The following is a 14,677-nucleotide window of genomic DNA, read 5'->3' as shown; positions in this document are numbered from 1 at the left end:
GAAATTGGGTTTGGCTCGGTTCCGACCGTTTCCGAAACGAAGTATGGTTGGTGATAAGTTACGATAACGTTTTGTTTGGTTTCTCACAGGCATACCGAGTGGAGGGTCAGTCATTAGTGGGTTGCCTGCCTGGTGTTTTGTATTACGTATTCTTACAATGAAATGAACACCCTTAGCTGCTTACAGGCGTTGACATACGTCAACGGGGACAGATGAAAATGTGTGCCCCGACCGGGACTCGAACCCGGGATCTCCTGCTTACATGGCAGACGCTCTATCCATCTGAGCCACCGAGGACACAGAGGATAGCGCGACTGCAGGGATTTATCTCTGTCGGACATGTCCGAAAGAACAGATATGATCTTAGTATATACACTCCTGGAAATTGAAATAAGAACACCGTGAATTCATTGTCCCAGGAAGGGGAAACTTTATTGACACATTCCTGGGGTCAGATACATCACATGATCACACTGACAGAACCACAGGCACATAGACACAGGCAACAGAGCATGCACAATGTCGGCACTAGTACAGTGTATATCCACCTTTCGCAGCAATGCAGGCTGCTATTCTCCCATGGAGACGATCGTAGAGATGCTGGATGTAGTCCTGTGGAACGGCTTGCCATGCCATTTCCACCTGGCGCCTCAGTTGGACCAGCGTTCGTGCTGGACGTGCAGACCGCGTGAGACGACGCTTCATCCAGTCCCAAACATGCTCAATGGGCGACAGATCCGGAGATCTTGCTGGCCAGGGTAGTTGACTTACACCTTCTAGAGCACGTTGGGTGGCACAGGATACATGCAGACGTGCATTGTCCTGTTGGAACAGCAAGTTCCCTTGCCGGTCTAGGAATGGTAGAACGATGGGTTCGATGACGGTTTGGATGTACCGTGCACTATTCAGTGTCCCCTCGACGATCACCAGTGGTGTACGGCCAGTGTAGGAGATCGCTCCCCACACCATGATGCCGGGTGTTGGCCCTGTGTGCCTCGGTCGTATGCAGTCCTGATTGTGGCGCTCACCTGCACGGCGCCAAACACGCATACGACCATCATTGGCACCAAGGCAGAAGCGACTCTCATCGCGGAAGACGACACGTCTCCATTCGTCCCTTCATTCACGCCTGTCGCGACACCACTGGAGGCGGGCTGCACGATGTTGGGGCGTGAGCGGAAGACGGCCTAACGGTGTGCGGGACCGTAGCCCAGCTTCATGGAGACGGTTGCGAATGGTCCTCGCCGATACCCCAGGAGCAACAGTGTCCCTAATTTGCTGGGAAGTGGCGGTGCGGTCCCCTACGGCACTGCGTAGGATCCTGCGGTCTTTGCGTGCATCCGTGCGTCGCTGCGGTCCGGTCCCAGGTCGACGGGCACGTGCACCTTCCGCCGACCACTGGCGACAACAGCGATGTACTGTGGAGACCTCACGCCCCACGTGTTGAGCAATTCGGCGGTACGTCCACCCGGCCTCCGGCATGCCCACTATACGCCCTCGCTCAAAGTCCGTCAACTGCACATACGGTTCACGTCCACGCTGTCACGGCATGCTACCAGTGTTAAAGACTGCGATGGAGCTCCGTATGCCACGGTAAATTGGCTGACACTGACGGCGGCGGTGCACAAATGCTGCGCAGCTAGCGCCATTCGACGGTCAACACCGCGGTTCCTGGTGTGTCCGCTGTGCCGTGCGTGTGATCATTGCTTGTACAGCCCTCTCGCAGTGTCCGGAGCAAGTATGGTGGGTCTGACACACCGGTGTCAATGTGTTCTTTTTTCCATTTCCAGGAGTGTATATAGTTAAGGCTCACCAGCCACTTGACCATCTTCTTCTTCTGTGCGAATGCACAAACAGTGGCCGAACTCTTACGGGAATCGGCAACGCGCCGCGAGTAATGAGTATAATCGGTGGGGGCACTACGAATGTAGTGTGGGACAATACGTTGAGAATGTGGGTTTCGCGGGAGGTGTGTCAGAGATAAATCCCTGCAGTCGCGCTATCCTCTGTGTCCTCGGTGGCTCAGATGGACTAGCCGGCACGGTAGCTCAGCGTGTTCGGTCAGAGGGTTAGCAGCCCTCTGTAATAAAAAAACTGAGCTAATCGATCAACAACGAACTTAAACGGATGTCTTACGACGTCCGCCCCGAGCAGATGCAACGAACAAAAGCGAACAAAATGAGATTAAAAAAAGAAAAGAAAGATGGATAGAGCGTCTGCCATGTAAGCATAAGATCCCGGGTTAGAGTTCTGGTCGGGGCACACATTTTCATCTGTACCCGTTGACGTATGTCAACGCCTGTAATCAGCTAAGGGTGTTATTTCATTGTAATTTCATTCTAACGAGCTGCATGGTCACCGATGGTATCTGTTCTTTCGGACATGTCCGAAAGAACAGGTGCCATCTTAGTAGATATTACGTATTTGTTTTGAGATCGTTGTCTTTGTTGGATCAGGCTCAAATCTTGTACTGATTGCCCATATCAGATGCGGTGCCAGTCGATACACAGGAGAAACGAGTTTTGCAAGTCATCCGGAAAAAAGGACCAATAAGTCTCGCTTGTGTTCTGTTGTGGATGCTTGAGCAAGTATACCTGAATGTGGTCGTCATAGTAAAGACTGTCAGCAACCCTGTGGTTCAAACTGTCACGCGGTCGGCTGCTGCTCTGTTTGCATCTTCAGAGGGCGTGAGAGTTGCGGGGCCGTGTTCCAGCGACCAGCGAGATTCGCCTGGCGACGAATTAGGAACGGGTTTCACCCTTCTTGCCCGTGTGTACATTGCACGCACGTTTGTGTACCTTACGTTGCTGCTTTGACGTGACCACTGTATGTCTTGAGTATTCTCGTGGTGTTTTGCCGTTAACTGTGTACTGAGCGCATCTATTTTAACGGGTGCCATTGCCCGGCCTCTGTGGTCGAGCGGTTCTAGGCGCTTCAGTCCGGAACCACGCGGCTGCTACGCTCGCAGGTTCGAATCCTGCCTCTGGAATGGATGTGTGTGATGTCCTTAGGTTAGTTAGGTTTATGTAGTTCTAAGTCTAGGGGACTGATGCCATTCGATTTTAAGTCCCATAGAGCTTAGAGCCATTTGAACTATTTTGAACGTGTGCCATTGTGTCGATCTCATCTTGGCTTTACAATTCTCGTCGTGTGTTGTTTCTTAATGTAGTAGGTGTTACTGAACGAAGTCTATCTACATTATAGTGTTGCTTATGTCTGACCAGTCCCAAGTACCAAGAAGCACCATGCGTTTCGGCATTGTATCCGCTTGGCTCAGTGTGAATCCTAAGCTGTCAGAAGCAAAATTTGTAGCAAGAGCTGCTCCATCTCAGCAGTGATAAAACCGTGTAAAGTGATGATTATTAGCAAGGGTACCGCAGTATTCCACTGTAAGGTTTCATCAGGCTAATGCCAGTCAAAAATAAAGCGGTTAAGTTCCGCATTCTAAACTGCAAACCTAGATTAAGGTACGCCGTGTGCAGATTGGCATGACGTAATATACGTTTCTATGGCCATGGCTCTAAGTGATGTTCTCGTTTAAGTTCACAAACGTTAAGTAAGCGCCCTAGCCTAAGTACCTTAAGCAGCTTCAGTCTCTACTAATGTGTGGTAGCGTTAATTACTAAATGGGCACGTAGTAATATTCTTTCCACTTTTAACTACCTAGCTGTAAGTGTTGTTTCTAAAGCATAGTGCGTTTTTGCTTCACATTTAATATTTATTCACGCCGAAAATTCAGAAGTATCTAACGATTACTCATTGCGTTTCTGCTCAACTTTTACGGCCTTAACCGACTGAATGCTTTTATTCGGTCTAGGTCTAAATGTTGTCAGCCAATGATGGTGTTAGTCGGAGTGAGATCACTTTATTCAAAGACGCCACCGCGCTATCCCAGGGGTGTCAGCTTCTGATACCTGCCGCCGGGCTCTCCAGAGCACTTCAGATGTTTCAGGTCTGCATCGAACCCAAGACTTGTTTACGAAATTTGAGTTGGCGGTAATAGAAAAAGCGGCTGAAATTTTTTCAGCACAACCGCCTCTCACCCGACCACTTCATCTAGCTCATGGCTTAATTCCAGTGCCGAATTAATGGTGGAAATGGATTAATACAACTATCAGCATCGGAAATATTTTCTCTGTTAAGCACAGGTATTCAGATATGAAGAATCAATTGAGCACAGTGCATCTATGTGACCAACAGTAATTGCTACAACAAATAAACTATTTAAAAAGTTAAATCTGTTTTATTTCCTGGAAGATTTATAATCAGTGAAGTTCAATGTATTTCTATCGTCTTATAACGATTCTTAATTATTTACTGTCATTTTAGGATTATGGTTCTTAGTGATTTACGTTCATTTTTTGATTACAAATGTTAATTTTTAGCTTTGATTTTAAGATTATGATTCGGTGGAAACACTTGTGAAAGTGTCCTTGAAACAGAAATTTACGTCGTTTAGTACTCCTAGTCTTATGACAACATACCAGAAACTATTATGGCTCCTCTGCTATTTCGATTAAATGATTGTAGCACTCTTCAACTTGATTATCTGCTGCCTTTAGAACTATAGGTTCTAAATATGGAACATTTTATTAATGGCCGCATTTGGAACCATACGTATTCAAGAACAGCATTGATCTTAAATAGTAAATCAGTTCTACATAGGACTCTTTGATATTATAAGACTTAACCTTTATTGCCCTTCCTGTATTACACGTGGGCTTACAAACTCACAGGAGCAATGATAACACTTAATTTTTAAGGAGGGCCTAGCTACAACAATATTCATCCTGTCAAGGATTTGCCGGTTCTCGTTAATTTCCTGTTGTGTCTGCTAACATTGCATTGCGGACTCTTGGCAACAAGATACTTTCTAGCCATTGTCACATATCATTTCCACAAACGATATAACAATGCCGACCCCGTAGCGGAACTGGAAAGACCAAAGAATCAGAAGAAGAAGATACTGTGTAAGGTGTCAGGCAAATCCAACACCTTCCATGAAAACCCTGAGTTATAGCAAATCCGGCAGTATGTCACATAGCTCCTAATAAATCCTGACATTAAATTAACCAAAGTAATACGATCAACGAGTGAGCAAATGAAATACCACAGACTAACACAAGAACGCCTAAATGCATGTCATACCTTCCCACCGTGAAACAGACGCAGTTCCGAGGGGAGAAATGAGAACAGAAGCGGAGAGCAAAATCGTGTAAGCTAGAAGGCCCTACGATAAGGGACGGACACCCACGTTTCGAGGCGACCGCCAAGACCACCCCCCAGCCCATGTTAGAAGATAGAGCCCTCCAGAAGAACAGTATAGATCTTACGATAACACTAAAAGGGCCACACCAGCTGCAAGTTTTTTAACGTGAGACTTTTTCGCGTCTCTGTTACGTAGCAAACATTAAAAACATTGCCCCACCATGAAAAGTATAATGTTTCTCATTGGATAGACAGAATTTTTGTAGGCGGAGCTTAAGGCTAACACTGAGACACTGATTGGTCAGTTGAAAACACAGCCAGATAACTTTTCTTAAACCAACTTCGGTAAATTGTAGTAAGGAGAGGTTAGAGAGAGTTGCTTCAGAGACGGCGAGGTGTGTGGAGCTGCACCGCCCGCCGCTCCCTGACGCAGCGTAACCAACGACAAGGTAATGAATGCATGCTATGCCGCATAAGGGCGCATAAAGCTTCACTCAGAACTGCAGAAGTCTCATCTGTTACATCCCCTTTTTGCGTAATACTAGTGTCGATCGTCGCTTAATCTTCGTGGTATTCACATTTGCTATTAGAAGTTAAAATCTGAAACGCGATGATTTTTCTGTTATACAATTATTGAGAAGCCACATCAGCCCCTGTAATTTTATGAAACTTAACTTAAACCTAGATTATAGATGTGATAAGGCATAGGTCATCCTTCGATCCATTATGGAACTTGGAAACCCATTCAGGGAATATTCGTTCACATTTTTGTTGAACGCAGTTTGTTTTTATCATCCTGTATTAAAATATTTTCTTTTATCAATAGTGCAATTTATAAACAATGTTTTGTGAGTAGAATAAAATTTCCAATGGTAAACTTAACTGCTTTTTCGACGTTATTTTACCAGCTAACTAAAAATAGGAAAGCCTTGAACCCCTTCCACTAAATTTAGTTAGTATTAAGATTCTTTTACGGGGAGTGCAGTGGAGCTGACGCTGAAATCATTAAGTATTTGATTATATCATCGCTAGTCTCACTGAACTCTTCTGAACTCTAGATGTCATGTGTGGTCTGGCGTCTCCTTACCAGCAACAGGTCCCAGGTTCAAACTAGTCAATTCCCTAAAAAACACGCTCAGAGCGTCGTTGCGCGAAAGTGGTAGGGAGGCACGCTATAGAACAAACAGACACCACGCAGAATGTTAGAACTGTCAGTCGAATTCTTTGTTCCACGAAAATACTGATATATTACGTTTAAATGTATGGACCAACTGAAACATTCAGTATATTCTACAATAGTTTCACATGCTTTTGGTAACAACTGAAGCCCTTGAAGATCTAAAGATGAACACGCGCGTGATTACGAGGAATGCCCCACGTGTTCAACAAACCAGCTTTGTGTGGAAAAAACAATTTAGTGCAGTTGTGCTAACGACGATGCTGCATCAATGTTGCTAGGCGTGTATATGCCACATTGTTGGACGGGAGGTCTGATGAATGGATCTAAACTCCAGTAACGTAGCACGAGGAAATTTGCACTGACTTGATCTGTATTTGCGTTATTGGTCAATTCTAAATACGTAGATATATTTATGTTTTCGAAGCTGTGATTTTTTTTACTAGTAATATCACATCTTCATTTTCTACTGTTCACCCCAATGTCCCTCGTGTTCAACAAACCAACTTTGTGTGGAAAAAACTATTTGGTGTGATTGTGCTAACAACAATTAATGTGAGACATGTATGTTAAAATATATTACCTATTCTTCCTCTGCGTATTTCTCCGAAGTTGTAAAATACGAATTGTAGGACTGAATATCTCCTCATTTTCAATGCAAGTTAATATTGTAACGGCAATTCCTATCACTTGTAAGTTACCGTCCACGCTGAACGGATTCAAAATTTTGCGCAGTTCATCTGCAAAGAAATTAAACAGTGAAATCAAATTCCTATTTAATAAATCCTCTTTATGTATTAAGAACTTTCAAAATCCTGGATTAATTTGCCTTGTAAATTAAGAAAGAGGATGTGTTAAGGGATAAATCTGTATATAGCGCACTATAAATAATCCACAGTTCAACTTCGATGATATGCGTCTTGGTTTCTCACAAAATGAGTTACTTAAGGCTAAATTAGCATAAACGATGGAAGATTTAGGCGTAATCGGTGCTGAAATGACACATATGATACATATAGAACCCTATTCCTAATATTTTAATTCTGCGTATATCATCCTTAAGGAGCGACTGAATACCTTCTGCTCAAACTGCTTACTTTTCAGAGCAGCAAATATATTCTTATATGGGTGAATACGGCATACCATGCTTATGTGCTCTATGCACAATATGCTCTTCATCCTGGCCTCTGTACGTCTTGCCCTTCATATGTTCATTTGCATGCGAAATGAATAGCACATCTTCCAATCCAAGCTGAGTGTGCAAGTTAGATGTCTTCTATGAGAACCAACGAATGAAATGTAACTGTAGGAAAGTCTATTTGCTGTAATTCCCTGTTGCAACTACTGGCTCAGTCATACTCATTACTGACCACTTCACGCTTCCTGCATTCCCTGGACATACTGTAGTGGTGTCAAAATTAATTTTCATTCTATAAAATACTCAACACGATGGTAAATATAGTTGCATACGATTTTGTTGTTCAGCACTCGAAGCATGCCTCTCCTTGATGGTGGTTACTCTTCATTTTATGTTTTTGCACGGCGATATATGTAAGGCAACCAATCATAGTCCCCCAAACAGTTGAGTCTGTTTGGGGGACTATGATTGGTTGCCTTACATACAGGGTGTTACAAAAAGGTACGGCCAAACTTTCAGGAAACATTCCTCACACACAAAGAAAGAAAATATGTTATGTGGACATGCGTCCGGAAACGCTTACTTTCCATGTTAGAGCTCATTTTATTACTTCTCTTCAAATCACATTAATCATGGAATGGAAACATACAGCAACAGAGCATACCAGCGTGACTTCAAACACTTTGTTACAGGAAATGTTCAAAATGTCCTCCGTTAGCGAGGATACATGCATCCATCCTCCGTCGCATGGAATTCCTGATGCGCTGATGCAGCCCTGGAGAATGGCGTGCTGTATCACAGCCGTCCACAATACGACCACGAAGAGTCTTTACATTTGGTACCGGGGTTGCGTAAACAAGAGCTTTGAAATGCCCCCAGAAATGAAAGTCAAGAGGGTTGAGGTCAGGAGAGCGTGAAGGCCATGGAATTGGTCCGCCTCTACCAATCCATCGGTCACCGAATCTGTTGTTGAGAAGCGGACGAACACTTCGACTGAAATGTGCAGGAGCTCCATCCTGCATGAACCACATGTGTCGTACCTGTAAAGGCACATGTTCTAGCAGCACAGGTAGAGTATCCCGTATGAAATCATGATAACGTGCTCATTGAGCGTAGGTGGAAGGACAAACTAAAATGAGCTCTAACATGGAAATTAAGCGTTTCCGGACACATGTCCACATAACATCTTTTCTTTATTTGTGTGTGTGAGGAATGCTTCCTGAAAGTTTGGCCGTACCTTTTTGTAACACCCTGTATATCAGATTTCGCTACAGCTCCTACAGCCTCCTCTTTATAAGGATTCTTAAATATCCTGTCCTCTTCTCTTTCAAGTCAGTGAAAATATTCCACAGCATCTGACGTTCATTGCGCGTTTCTCAAACTGCTAATAGAGGGAGTGAGTACGTTCTCGAACTCTTTTGCCGGAAGATGTGTTCGATCTTCTGGAGGTCCTTCAAAACTAGATTATTCGAATCTTACGAAACGTAAAGAAAGCACTCAGCACAGTCTGACACTAGTTATCATCTAACAGCCTTATAGCACTGCTTCCCAGGACATTCGTGGCATACGCTTTTGTTGTTCAGCACTCTAAGCATACCTCTCCTTGATGGTGGCTACTCTTCATTTTAATTTTTTGCACGGAGATATATACGAATGTCGCCATTTGCCATACTGTGTTGATATCGCAACTCACTGTAAGATGCAACGTTCCACAACGTTACAGCGTGCGCCGGTGTTCTTGACCAGGACCCAGCGGGAAATGCAAAGTACACTAAACACAAACGCCGCCTTTGCTGGAGTAGCTGCTCGTGTTGTTCGCTTGGTACCACCCATGCTAGATGCGTTGTGATTGATCTCAGGCTCCGACGTCAAATTTTGAATGCATTGTGCTTAATCTTACTCTCCAAATTTTTAATCCCAAAGATATGCCACCTCATTGGAGAAGCTGTCATAGCTCTGGATATTATGACAGATTCAATACTCCCAAGACTAAATAACAACACAGTTACTATTTCTGTAAATTAACTAGAAAGCTACTGACCATCAACACACATTCCACTAGTCCACTTCAGATTTATCATCAGTTTGTGAAAAACACGACATATAATCTTAATATTTCCTAATGAAACACATCACTACTTTTTTCTAACACAATTTTTATTATCAGCTTCAAAAGATAAATTTGTCAACTATTTGAGTTACTTACCTCTTGCTCTCGTTGACACACGTCCATAATATGACGACGCCATTCTACATGCCAACATCCTTGATGTCATAAATTCCTCTGCAGGTAAATCTTCAACAATTGCGACAAAGTCATCTCTAGTAAGTTGTTTATTATGGTTATGAATTAAATCTCTGTCGAAATCGTACTGTTCTTCCATGTCAGCTGCTTGCTCTATTGGGTTCGCAGGCAGCTGAAATAAAGATGTGGACAAATCACTGAAAAAAAGAATCACAAGAATAAAGTAAATAGTAATTCATTTGTTCTACTGCCACGTTTTACTCATGAGCTGAACTCTTCAAATAGTCCTCAATTTTATGGGCTATGCAAAATGATTCAACGGTTATTGCAATGTCAATCAATGTATCCAACTTCAAATAAGTGTTTCTACCCTTCTGAAAATGAATGTTGGTAAATTGAAACATGCTACTTAATGTTATACATTTATATCTATGTAATGAGTACCACAACTCTAAATCCATTTAACTTACTGCCTTTTTCCTTTTATAAGATCTGATGAAATCAAAAGGCCTACTAAAACATTCTTTGGATTAAGATATACATTTAATATCCATATTTTGGTTAGATGGCTGAAATGTTTAGCAGATGAGTCTTATTTTTTTAATTATCACAGTGCAGCTGAAGTAGGTACCAACAAAATTCAATTACAGAAATTGGCATTCCCTAATGCTCGTTCCATAACAGGAAAATTGCTTCATAAAGCAACAATTCTATGAAAACTTACAGCATAACTCTACGTTTCCTAATTCGACAAAACAGGGAAATGAATTTAAGTTAAGGCGAAGTCCACTTGGTCAGAGGCATGGGGACATAAACACATAATGAATCTCTCTTTTTCAAATTAAAATATGAGGTATTATCTTCGTTATGTGATCAAAAGTATCCGGACACCCCCAAAACATACGTTTTTCATATTACGTACATTGTGCTGCCACCTACTGCCAGGTACTCCATATCAGCGACCTCAGTAGTCATAACGTGGTCAGGCGACTGGGTGTCACTTGTGTCATACGTCTGTACGCGATATTTCCACACTCCTTAACATCCCTAGGGCCAGTGCTTCCGACATGATAGTGAAGTGGAAACGTGAAGAGACACGTACAGCACAAAAGCGTACGGGCCGGCCTCGTCTGTTGACTGACAGATACGGCCGACAGTTGAAGAGGGTCATAATATGTAGTAGGCAGACATCCATCCAGACCATCACACTGGAATTCCAAACTGCAACAGGATCCAATGCAAGTACTAGGAGCAACGTGAGAAACCTTGGATTTCATGGTCGAGCGGTTGCTCATAAGCCACACATCACGCCGGTAAATGCCAAATGACAACTTGCTTGGTGTAAGGAGCGTAAAAATTAGATGATTGAACAGTGTAAAAACTGTGTGTGGAGCGACGAATCTTGGTACTCAACGCGGCGATCCGATGGCTGGGTGTGGGTATGGCGAATGCCCAGTCAACGTCATCTGCCAGCGTGTGTAGTGCGGAGGCGCTGGTGTTATGGTGTGGTCGTGTTTTTCATGGTGGGGGATTGCACCCCTTGTTGTTTTACGTGTTACTATCACGGCACAGGCATACATTGATGTTTTAAGCACCTTCTTTCTTCCCATTGTTGAAGATCAATTCGGGGATGGCGATAGCATCTTTCAACACGATCGATCACCTGTTCATAACGGACGGCCTGTAGCGGAGCGAATTCTGGAGCGATTTCTGGAGTTTTCTCCAGAATACTCATGTTCCACCGGAAATAAACACGTGTTCGTAAGATATTATTAATAACACGCCGATTTTTCGACATTTTAGCGATAATATTTATTTTCTTAAAATATTATTATTTCTGTGTTATTACTTATGTTTTAAAATTAAAATAATCGCTGAATACAACAGGTTTTTCTCATTTTTAATATTTTGTTAACCCAGAATATAAAAAAGGTGTTCCATCACGGTAACTGGATTCTTAAAGTGTTCCATCAGAGGAAACGTTAGTCGACCCCTACCATAACTTATACTAAGCTTACTTAGTGTCTTTAACATTCACACGGTCAGATTTGTTACATATAGTATTCAAGATTCGTGACAAACGATTAAATGTGAAAATATTAGAATGCAGGCAGTTGTAACGTGATTAGTGCTACGTATCCCATACTTAAAGAAGAAAGGGATATAGCAGGGATTCACCATTTTATCTAGAATCAAAGAAGGCGTTATAATTTACCGTAAACTCCTTTTTTGCTCTTGTTAACCTTCTCGTCTTCAACAAAGTCAGTCTGCAGTAATGCGGAACAGCATCAATAAGTTCAGTTATAGCCATTTAGACAATTTCCTACATTTTTCAAGAAGAAATGCAAATTAATCAAGTAATCTGATTACTTCATTTGAGATCCATCAAATGGGATCCTCCGGTATCATTCGTGAACATTTGACTAAACCTATAGCACTTAGATTTGGAAGGACAGAGTCTCATAGAATAACACGAGTGACAATTATTGCGAGCAAGAGCACAATGGCACAGTCAATTTCAGAATTATTTCCTAGATCCATTCTAAAATACACACACACATATATATATATATATATATATATATATATATATATATATATATATATATATATATATATATATATATACTTAATAATAAGATAATGGACGAGTCGTGCACTTCAAGATTTTTCCGGCTAATACAACGAATACAACGTTAAGACGCCAGAAACCGGCGAATTTATTGTATCACACTACCAAGTGTTATTCAGATGCTTGAGGACACTTCATGGCATCTGCACCAGTTAACTACACGTCATTCTGCCATACTTCATGTGAATATGTGATGATACTCTATCATTGTGCTTAATATAATTTGTGTAAAATAACCTGCCGTTTGCAAGAAGATTGTACTTTAACCTGACTTCGACCCCGACTATTGGTGTGTTCACCAGAAAATCCAAACATCTACCTAAAATATTACAAAACCACAAACATAGAGAGGAAACGAGATACAAGGTTATTACACCGAACATATCTAGTGGAGGCTCTACACACCTGTGGTAACAGAGGAAGAGGTTTACGAACAAATCATTTCATCTCTTACTACAAGTAAGTATAGTCTCCTCATAAATCCCTTCGGTATAATAATCTGTATTCTTGGTTTTTCTCTATGTTAATACTTTTGTAATCTTGTTAGCTAGCTGTTTATAATTTTCTGATGAAGATACCCAAAGTCTGTATGAAAATCCAGGTTTAAGTAAAATCGTGCTGCAACCGGCTTTCTGTATTATAAAAATTATATTGTTGTACCGTTGCGTCTCACAGCCATGTTTATAATTGTGTTCTTAAGACTGGTGATTTCATTGTGTAGTCTCTGGCTCACTGTTCGGTTCCGTCGTATGAGGATGCTTTGCTGTGTTAGATCAACACAGTGTTAGCCTGGCAACAGGCTCTGTGACCACGAATCCTGTTCTGAGCCACCGGGCGGAAGAGGGCGGACGTGAAGATGCATTGTCTGAACATCCGTAGTCTAGTGTAGAAGGGGACCACGGACCGCTAAAAACGTAGAAGGGTAGTTCCATCTGCTCCACAGGAAGTAGCGCTGGTGACACGTAGGAGACTGAGCGACCGCATACAGCGGGGTGCAAGGTAAGACACGTGGGAGGACAAAGCTTGCTATCGAGAATGAGCTCCAGGAATTTCGTACATCCAACGAACGGAAGAGTAACAGGTCTAAGATGTAAAGACCGTGGAAGAAAGTAACTGCGCCCCCAGAAATTCAATCAAACTGTTTTACAGTGAAAAAACGGAAGCTACTGTCGATGCTTCATGAGAAAAGACGATCGAGACATCGCTGAAGACGCCGCTCGACGAGGCAAGTCCGTGGAGAACTGTAGTATATGGCAAAATCGTCAACAAAAAGGGAGCCGGAGATTCCTGGGGGGAGAGAGGCCATTATAGGGTTAATGGTGATAACAAAGAGGATGACGCTCAGGACGGAATCCTGAGGCACACCGTTTTCCTGGATACAGGTTTCCGACAAGGCAGAACCCACACGCACCTTGAAAACTCGGTCTCATAAAAATTCTTGAAGGAAACGAGGCATGGGGCCTCGTAAGCCCCACGTGTAGAGATGACGGAGGATACCAGTCCTCCAGCAGTTTTCGTAGGCCTTCTCCAAATCAAAAAACACGGCCACACAGTCTGCGATTTTCGCCGAAGGCCGTTCATGACATGGATGGACAAAATGACGAGATGGTGAACTGCAGAAATTGCGAGACTCGAGCCACCATACCAGTAGGACATGAATCATACGTACCATCATCTTGCAAACACAGCTGGTCTGATAAATGGGGACGTAGCTAGAAGGAAAGTGTTTGACCTTACCGGGCTTAGGTATGTGTATGGCAGTGGTTTCACGCCAGCGTGTGGAAAACAAGCCCTCTGCCCATATGTGGTTGTACGTATGAAGCAGAAAGCGCTTGCCCACAAGAGAGAGGTTCTGCAACATTTCAATGTGAATATTGTCCGACCCTGGGGCGGAGGATTGACTGGAATACTCTCTTTCAAATTCTGAAGGTGGCAGGGGTAAAAATACAGGGAGCGAAAGGCTATTTACAATTTTTACAGAAGGCAGATCGCAGTTATAAGAGTCGAGGGGTATGAAAGGGAAGCAGCGGTTGGGAAGGGAGTGAGACAGGGTTGTAGCCTATCCCCGATGTTATTCAATCTGTATATTGAGCAAGCAGTAAAGGAAACAAAAGAAAAGTTCGGAGTAGGTATTAAAATGCATGGGGAAGAAATAAAAACTTTGGGGTTCGCCGATGACATTGTAATTCTGTCAGAGACAGCAAAGGACTTGGAAGAGCAGCTGAGCTGAATGGACAGTGTCTTGAAAGGAGGGTATAAGATGAACATCAACAAAAG

The 14,677-nt window shown here is 42.9% G+C and overlaps 1 non-coding gene across 1 annotated transcript; it reads right to left on the bottom strand.

Annotated features, from left to right (window-relative positions):
• Positions 1 to 223: 223 nt before the first annotated feature.
• On the bottom strand, positions 224 to 297 carry Trnat-ugu. Its single transcript has one exon. It is a non-coding gene; the product is annotated as a tRNA-Thr (tRNA).
• Between the last annotated feature and the right edge of the window lie 14,380 nt (positions 298 to 14,677).

The sequence above is a fragment of the Schistocerca piceifrons genome, chromosome 9, assembly GCF_021461385.2.
Source record: "Schistocerca piceifrons isolate TAMUIC-IGC-003096 chromosome 9, iqSchPice1.1, whole genome shotgun sequence".
Classification (NCBI taxonomy): domain Eukaryota; kingdom Metazoa; phylum Arthropoda; class Insecta; order Orthoptera; family Acrididae; genus Schistocerca; species Schistocerca piceifrons.
Note: the sequence above shows the minus strand (reverse complement) of the source record. Positions and strands in the feature narration are given on the sequence as shown.